Source organism: Myotis daubentonii, chromosome X, assembly GCF_963259705.1.
Source record: "Myotis daubentonii chromosome X, mMyoDau2.1, whole genome shotgun sequence".
Classification (NCBI taxonomy): domain Eukaryota; kingdom Metazoa; phylum Chordata; class Mammalia; order Chiroptera; family Vespertilionidae; genus Myotis; species Myotis daubentonii.
The window spans coordinates 11,836,141-11,845,270 of NC_081861.1; positions in this window are offsets into that span (position 1 = coordinate 11,836,141).

Consider the following 9,130-nt stretch of genomic DNA (forward strand, 5'->3'; position numbering starts at 1 on the left):
GTTCTTTGGCCTTGACGGAGTTAATTTTCTAAACCAGCGGTTCTCAACCTGTGGGTCTCGACCCCTTTGGGAGTCGAACAACCCTTTCACAGGGGTCGCCTAAGACCATCAGAAAACACATATATAATTACATATTGTTTTTGTGACTAATCACTATGCTTTAATTATGTTCAATTTGTAACAATGAAAATACATCCTGCATCTCAGATATTTACATTACAATTCATAACAGTAGCAAAATTATAGTTATGAAGTAGCAACGAAAATAATTTTATGGTGGGTGGTCACCACAATATGAGGAACTGTATTACAGGGTCGCGGCATTGGGAAGGTTGAGAACCACTGTTCTAAACCATTGTGTTGAAGGCAGTCTGGTAGATCCCAAACTCCTTATCAGCCTGTGGGCAGAAAATGAAATAATCCTTTGCTATTGGCATGAGTTGTTTCTTTGCCTTGGAAACCTGTCAATGGTCAAAACTAGAAGAATCCACTTCATGTAACCCTAAATGATGCCCTAAAAATGGTTTTGATAAAGTGTAAGGCCAAAAAAGAGTTCTTGGCAATTCATGTTTGGACAAATCAGGGAAATCCAGGTTCTTATGACAGTAGGTTTAATTCAGCCAACTTCTGGTCAGTTTATTTGCTGGATGGTTTCTTAGAATATTGGCATCAGGTTGCACTGGGTGACTTTGTTCAGTTCCCTTTTGGTCTCACAAGGGATGACCTGTAAGAGAATTCCTGGCAAATGGCATTAAGCCTCTGCTCTAGGCTGAGGGTGGGAGGATGAAGGGCTGGAATGGGAAATGAGTAAGGATGTAATGTTCCTTTACCCACACAGGGTAGGGAGAGAATGAGTTTCAGACTGCTGAGGGCATCCTAGTTCCAAGATAGGGTCGCCTGATTTAGCTAATTAAAAAAAAGAAACATCTAGGTCAATTTGAATTTCAAATCAACAAATTGTTTTTAGTACAGGTTTGTCCCATTCAGACTTTGTTGTTGTTTCTTTATTCATTGTTGATCTGAAATTCCATTTTACCTGGGTGCCCTATATTTCACCTAGCAACCCTAGGTGGGGAGCATGTTAAGCATGGCTGTGGGTTTCAGTCCCTGGACACTGGCATCCTGGTGGACTTGACCCCCAACCCCCTGAGTCTCCTGTGCCAAGCAGCCATTGTAAGATAGGTTGTCAGTTACTCAGTGGAGGGAATAGGGACAGAATAAGTGGATGAGGGACTAGAGCAGAGAGTTGCAGGGGATTCAGGAAGATGGAGACAGGGAGCTGGGGCCAGTTCATGTGGAGGCATAAAATAAAGCTGCAAGGGGATGGGAGGATGTGGATGGAGAGCGTGCTGGGGTCAGTTTGTGTGGGACAGGACCAAATGGATGGAGAAAGTGAGAAGGATGGGGCGGAAATGGTTGGAGAGGTCAGTGCAGGTGCAGATGATGGAGAAAGTTGTAGTGCAGTGGTTCCCAATGTGGGGGTACACGCCCCACAGGGGGGCAATTTGAGAATGAGTTATTAACAGTGAATTTTTTGCATTTCTTATGGTTCTAAGGGCCTCGTATACAGTATATAAACATATACTGTGACATTTATGCATTTCACTTCTTTATTATATGTTTTGAAACTTATTTGCTATTTTTTCATATCACTTCATATTATTATTTTTTACAATTTCTTAATGATTTCTTCCTCAGTACTTCAACTCTCCTTTTGTTCCTTTATTTTTCTCTTTCATGGTTGCCACGTTTTTTAGAAACTGTTTAGACCAAGTTAATGGCCTTTTAGGCTTCCTCCACATGAATAGGAGTTCACTTTTTTAATAATAAGAATTATATGTCATGGCGGGGGGGGGGGGCATCAGGATTTTAGAGATGTTTAGGTGGGGCATGGCCAAAGAAAGGTTGGGAACCATTGTTGTAGAGTGAGTGGAGGGTGATGGTGAGGGAAGGGAGCAGAGGTCATTTCATGTAGGGCTGGACAAGAGATGTCGGGGAGATGGGGGACAGAAAAAATAGAAGAGGTTAGTTTCTGTGCAGCTGGACCAGGGAGTTGTAAGGGGAGTAGTTGGGTAAAATCTGGATGTGTGTGTGTGGGGGGGGTGGGGGGTGAATAGGGAGGGAAAGGCAGGGTAGATCAGCTCATGGGGATTGTTCACAGAGCTGAAGGGGGTGGATGTGATGAGCACAGAGGGAGAGGGAATAGGGGTCAGCACTTGTGGGTGGACTAGAGAGATGTAGGGGGTGTAGAGTGGAGTGAGGTGGGAAGGTAACAGAGTTCAGTTCAATTAGGGATGGATCAGCAAGATATTGGAGAGTGAGATGGGACTGGGAAGCAGAGGGACTGAAGTCATCTATGTGAGCAGAAAAGAGTGATGGGGGAGGGGGAGGAAAAGAGGGCAAAAGTTAGTTCATGTGCAGAACTAACTAAAGTTAGTTCAGGCTTTAGGGACTTTGGGGGTGATGGGGAGGAGGAGAGAGCAGCTTTTAATTCACTCAGCCTGAGCAGAGAGCTGCTGTGGGATGGGGATGATGGGAGGGCAAGGATATAGAGGTCAGTTCATGTTGGACTGCACCAGGGAGCTTTAGGGCAGTGGAAGTGGGATTTTGACACAGAGAGCACAGACATCTGTTTATGGGAGGATGAACCAGAGAGCTCTATGGGAGTTGTGGGTAGGGGGAGAGGAAGGAGGAAAGGTGCCTTCATATGGGGCTTGACCAGAGAGATATGCAGGTGTAATTGAGGGGAATGAGAGTAGAAGTTAGTTCTTGTGGGTGGGATAGAGAAGTATATGCACATGGGGGATATGGAGAGCAAGAGGGGGGGCATTTTATGTTAGGCTGGGTATTGGGAAGGAGAGGGAGCCAAAGTTAGTTGATATAACACGAACCAGAAAGAGTCATAGTGAGATGACAGGAATGTGGATGGAGAAGTTCCTTCATATAAAGCTGGAGTAGGGAGGTGTAGGGGGTGGAGAGGTGGGGATGGAGAAGGAGATGGAGTCAGTTCCTATGAGGATGTGGACAGATACTGGGAGATGGAGGGAATGGGAGTTTTAGGGGAAGAAAGGTGAGAGAAATGAGGAGGGATAAGAAGTCAGTTCCTGTGGGGCCTGTTGGTCCTCCCTAGTAACTCAGGGACGTATCAGGCTTCCTTGAATGAACTCTCTGGTGGATTAGTCTTTTCTTTGCTCTAAACTGTTTCACTTGCTAGGAACATCTGGATTCATTGGTAGCTATATTCAGGCTTTGAGTTAAGTAGATTCTATCTAAGGAAGTGTTTAAAGAAGGGGGGTAGCTCAGATCCTGTCCTTACAGACATAGAATTGCTGCTGGACCCAGACCACTGACTGGACACTAAAGGGTGGAAATGCACATTGACTGACCTAGGGGACCCTCTTGAGGTCCTTCCACCTTCAGATTTTAAATTCTTGGTTTTGTTACAGTTTAAAATACTAGGATTTTTGGCAGCACACTCAAAGGGGTAAGACATTCCAAACAACCCTTTACTGATGGTTACAACTCAGTCACACCTCCATAGAAAATAGCCATTAGTCATCCCTCTACACAGTCACTCTTTGGTTTGATTAGAACTGCTTGCTCCCAAATCACCCTCCTTCATGATGCCAAGTTTCCCCAAAGTCCAGGAACTACCTTTTCTTTGAGCCCTTCAGGACCATTGTGATAGTATCTTACAGCAAGTAGCTATCTCCATTCCATGTCTCATGACCAGCTCAGCTCACCACCCTATATTCTAGAAGCTGCTGGGATATTGTGCATCTTCAACTGTAGCAAAAGTAAGCAGTCTGCATTGATTGCAATTGTGAACAGTGACAGAATCCTAGTAATGGTATCAGCAGTGCCTGAAACTCTCACAGGGACTAGGGGCAATTTCTTAAAACATCACCATGGGAACTTGATGTATCTGGAAGCCAAGTTACCTCTTCTCTAGCTTTTATATGATGATCCCCAGTATTTTCTTCTGAGCCTCCCCCTTTTCTTTCTGGTTGCTACAGTTTTGAAGCCTATCATATTCATTTCCTTTCTCCTCTTTGCCCTGAACATCTGGTATGTCACCAAGATTTCCCTATAGTAATTGCTCTGATCAGCCCCTTACTTTTTCATTTCTTAAGCCACTACCTCAAACCAAATTTGGATTGCTGTAATGTTTTCTTATCTGCTTTCTCTGTCCTGTCTTTTCCCAAGATGATCTGTGGTACTATCTTCCTCATACCATTACCTTGCTCAGGAAGGAGCCTGGCCTTCAGATTAAGTCATACCTGGTCCAAATTTCACTTTTCTGTTCAGCAGCTGTGGGCTTGAGGGACATGACTTAACTGCCTTGAACCTCAGTTTCCTCATTTAGAAAACAGGGGTGCTGTGCACAGGGAGCTAACAAATGTCAGGTGCATAGGGTAGTGCCAGACACTTGGTGGACATGCAATGGGTGATGCTCCCATCACAGCCTCATGTAGAGGCCATCCACCTTCTTGGTTACCAATTATCACTGTCCATTTGCCTGCTTTTCTTTTTCCTTAGTGTAAGAACAGGGAAAAAGTCTTTCTTTTTCTTAGATGTGGTCTTCCACAATCTATGAGAAGCACCTGATAATTAAACCCCACAGTTTGTTGGCTCCTCTGTTTGAACTGTGAATAAAATAAGTTACTCTTAAGGCAACATTCTTTTTTTAAAAAAATGGAATTTTTTTATTACAACTTTTATTTTATTTTATTTTTTATTGCTTAAAGTATTACAAAAAGTATTACATATGTCTCCTTCCCCCCCCCCGCCCTTGACAATCCCCTGGCCTCCCCTACCCCCCAGTGTCTTATGTCCATTGGTTATGCTTATATGCATGCATACAAGTCTTAAGGCAGCATTCTTGCATCCCCATCCTCCCTGCTATTTTCACAACTCAGGGATAATTCGAACCAAGGAGTTTCTAGTTGGTAGAAAGTTCCTTTCTCCCCTATCCTTCAAACAAGCCTCTTTTGAACTTTTCATAACTTTTGCTCCAGTCTGTTTTACAGGCTTGGGAAAAATACTTATGACACCTCCTTAGGACCTCTGCCTGCCTGTCTCCTGGGAAGCAAACAAACTAACACTTTTCAAGACAACTCCAGATATCTCTGCTCAGTCTTGACAGAATTCCACTCCCTTCCTGTTGCCTAGCAACAATGTCTGCTTAAAAGACCAGGCCACTCTATATTGTCTGCCCTGTATTGACTAGCAGTATTTGGCCCTCTTCCTTTGTGGAAAGTAAAATAAACTTCCTCTCTGCATCTCTTTTAGTTGTGAATTCTTTCACAGCCTGCATCACCTGCCAAACCCTAACACTTAACTTAGACTTTTCTGTCCTTAAAAAGTGCCTATGTGTGTTACCCTTGATATAGAGTTCATACATGTACTTATGCCTCTGCTATTGTCCCTAATGAAGTATTATGTCCATATTTTCCCCAAATCTGTATTCTTCTCTTCTTATAAAACTCTCCCCCACCCCTGAGCTCCCTCCTTCCAGAAAAAGACTTTGGTTATAGAGTAGAGAGTACTTGTGGGCTACTTTCCAGCTGGAATTCTGAGAGAGCAGCTTTGAAGATATGTCCCTTCCTATGAGGTGGAGTGCCAGGACAGAGAAGCTCCAAGGCACCCAATCATCTGGAATCTAACAGTGGGTTCAAACTGGAGCTTCTTGGTGCCTCAAGAGGGCTATGGTTCCAAATAGCCTCGGATTGCAATGGAAAGGATGCCATAGTGGAGACATTCCTGGAGGGGCTGTGGACCCTTCAGAAAAGGCACTAGGTGTGGACAATGATGGAATGACAGCTTGTCTGATTGGAAGCTCAACTGGGTCTAATTAAAAGATAACTAAATGATATGTTTGCATTTCTGTGTTTGGTGCAGGGAAAATTATTTACGTGCTACATGGTCTTACTGAGACTCCCAAACTACACTGAAAATTTCTCAAGGGCAGAGCACAGATGTGCCTTTGATTTCTTCATAGCTGTGCTTTGTGCCTGGTATAATGTTCTGTTCACAGGCAGTCTCACTCGCTTACCAACTTTGTTGATCGACTATCAATGATTTATTACCTCATTAAAAAATTCTAGCATTCTGTGGCTCTTTTTTTTCTGACCATTATCTTTTGTTATGATTTGAATTGTGCTCCCTTAAAAGATATGTTGAAGTCCTAACCCCCATACCCCAGAATGTGACTATTTGGGGACAGGATCTTTACCAGGTGATACTGAGGTCATTTGGGTGGGCCCTGATCCAAATTGACTGGTGTTATTATTATAAAGAGGCAATTTGGACACAGAGACATGCATAGAGGGGAGGCAATGTGAGGGCACAGGGAGAAGACAGCCTTCTGCAAGCCAAGAAGAGAGGCCTGGAACAGATTCTTCCTCACAGCCTCAGAAGGAACCTATCCTGCTGACACCTTGATCTTGGACTTCTAGCCTCCAGAATGAAGAGACAATACATTTCTGTTGTTTTAAGTCACCAGTTGGGGTACTGTGTTTTGGCAGCCCCAGCAAACTCATTCATCCTGCTCTCTTACTGAAAACTTTCTTTGTTCCTTAAGTGTCCTGACCAGAAGTACACATGGCCCTGTTGGGGAAACAAAGCCTGGCCTTGGACTCTCTGCTGTAGAACTCCTCACTCCATGCACGCTGGATGTGGCTTCTTCTGGGACACATGAGGGTGGGCAGCATTCTTCCTAAAAGCTTATACATTGATGTGAAGCTATATCCTTGTGAGATCATGTATGTGGGAAAATATTTGTGCAAATCCTACTACAAAGAGGTCCATCAGGTACTCTGATGACTACAGAGCGAGTCAGAAAAGCATGGGAATGATGAGTGAAAAGAATCAGGTGACAGAGCTTCGGATGGTGATGGTGGTGGTTTCTTGTTTCTGCTCTATACAGTTGAAAAGAAGTGTTTTTGGGATGAACCTGGCTATCTGAAAGAACTGAAACCAACCTCATGAAGGGCACCATGAGTAGCAATCAAATATTTCTGGAGTTGGACTAGTGAAGTTCCTCTATGTTACCTCTGGCAAATTACCTCATTGGTTTTTATCTGCCAAAGGGAGTTTATTAATAGCACTCACCTCAAGGGTATCTATGAGGATTAAATAAGCCAATATATCAGAACAGAGTCTGGCACATGGTAGACATTCAATAAACACTTGTTGAATGAATAAATTCAAAATTAGGCGGCAATCTTTAACTATGGGGTTGCATCATTTTTCTCAGTGGTGCAATTTAGGGGTAGACTAGTAGAAAAGGAATTCCTCGCCTGGAACACTTACACTTCAGTGGAGGTTCTTAAATTTCCTGAAACAACATGCACAATTTGTGTGTACAGGAAAATGGGCAATTTTCATCAGATTTGTTCAAAGAGTCCATGAAACAAAAAAGATTTAGACCCATTGCCCTGGATTTGGACATTGCCTTTTGGGACATGAAGAGAACTATGCAAAACCATAGAATTGTGTCATCGAGTGTGTGTGTGTGTGTGTGTGTGTGTGTTCACAGGTACTGGCTGAGGTCTGTCTGTTTCCTGGGCCAGCCTGTTGTACCTCATACAAAGAGGTCCAATAGGTACACTGATGACTGCAAACCGAATAAAGCAGCTGCTGCTTCCCTGCTGCTCTGGGGCTCGGGGAAACTCTACCAAGCTGTCTCTGTGACTGTTTAGACTTCCTGGCAATCGTAAGCTCCTTGGAGCCTCTGGGATCCAGCAACCTCACCATTCTCCTGGATTTCCCCCATCTCCTTCCCTTCCCTCCAGTCTTTCTTAGCTTGAAAATAAATTTTCTTGAAGAAAAAATCCAACAAGGGAGAATTTATTTTCTTCTAAAAAGTTTTTCTTACCCCTCCTTACATTGCCTGAAAGAACTTTTACTTCTCTGTCTTTAGTTTTCTTTGAAAACTTCAATCCATTTTTGGTGTTAGCCTCCCTGAAATTATTCTTTGGGATCTACACCATTGCTTTTTAAAAAACATACGTTTTTATTGATTTTTTAGAGAGAGAGGAAGGGAGAGGGATAGAGAGATAGAAATAGCAATGAGAGAGGAACATCATGGATTAGCTGCCTCCTGAACACATCCCCGCTGGGGATGGAGCCCGTAACTGGGGCATGTGCCCTGACTGGCAACCACTTGGTTCCTGGGTTGATGCTCAACCACTGAGCCACACCAGTCGGATGACACCATTGCTTTTTTTTAAAATTCATAATTAGATCAGTTCTCTATTCATTCATTCGTTCATTCATTCATTCAGCAATACTTAATGAGCACCTATTCTGATCCAGGCTTTGAAGTGAATATATACAGCCTCATGGGATTTACATTCTAGTGAAGGAGACACTGAGAAAAAAATCTCAAGAAAATAAAGCAGGATAAGGAGATATAAAAAGATGAAAGGGGTACTATTTGGTCAGGGAAGGCCTCTGTGGAGATAACATTCAAGCAAAGACCCAAAGCTGTGCAAGGATCTGGGGAAAGACAACCAAGGCAGAGGGAACATCAAGTGGGAAGGCCTTGAGGCACCAGTGGGTTTGGTGTGAGTGAGGAACAATGAGGAGGCCCATGTGGTTGGGGCAAAGTGAACAAAGTGAAAAATGGCAGGTTGCAGAGTAGGCAGAGGTATGGTAAGGGGTTTTATAAACCCCATGGGTAAGGGTTAATGTTCTGTGGGCAATGGGAAGCCATCACTGCGACTTGAGCAGAAAAGTAACATGCCTTGCACTGGAAAGGTTTGTACTGGCAGCTGTGCTGAGAATGTTAAGAATTACCTATGGAAGCAAAGGTGGAAGCATATATCTTTTTACATATGAGCTCATTTAGAGATCTCCCTGCATAACCACATGGCTGACTTTTTTTAAAAAAATCACATTTGGCCCGGCCAGTGTTGCTTAGTGCTTAAGCATTGACCTATGAACCAGGAGGTCACAGTTTGATTCCTGGTCAGGGCACATGCCAGATTGTCAGCTTGATCCCCCAGTGTGGGGAGTGCAGGAGGCAGCCAATCAATGATTCTCTCTCATCATTGCTGTTTCTAGCTCTCTCTCCCTCTCCATTCCTCTCTGAAATAAATAAAATATATTTTTTTAAAAAATCGCA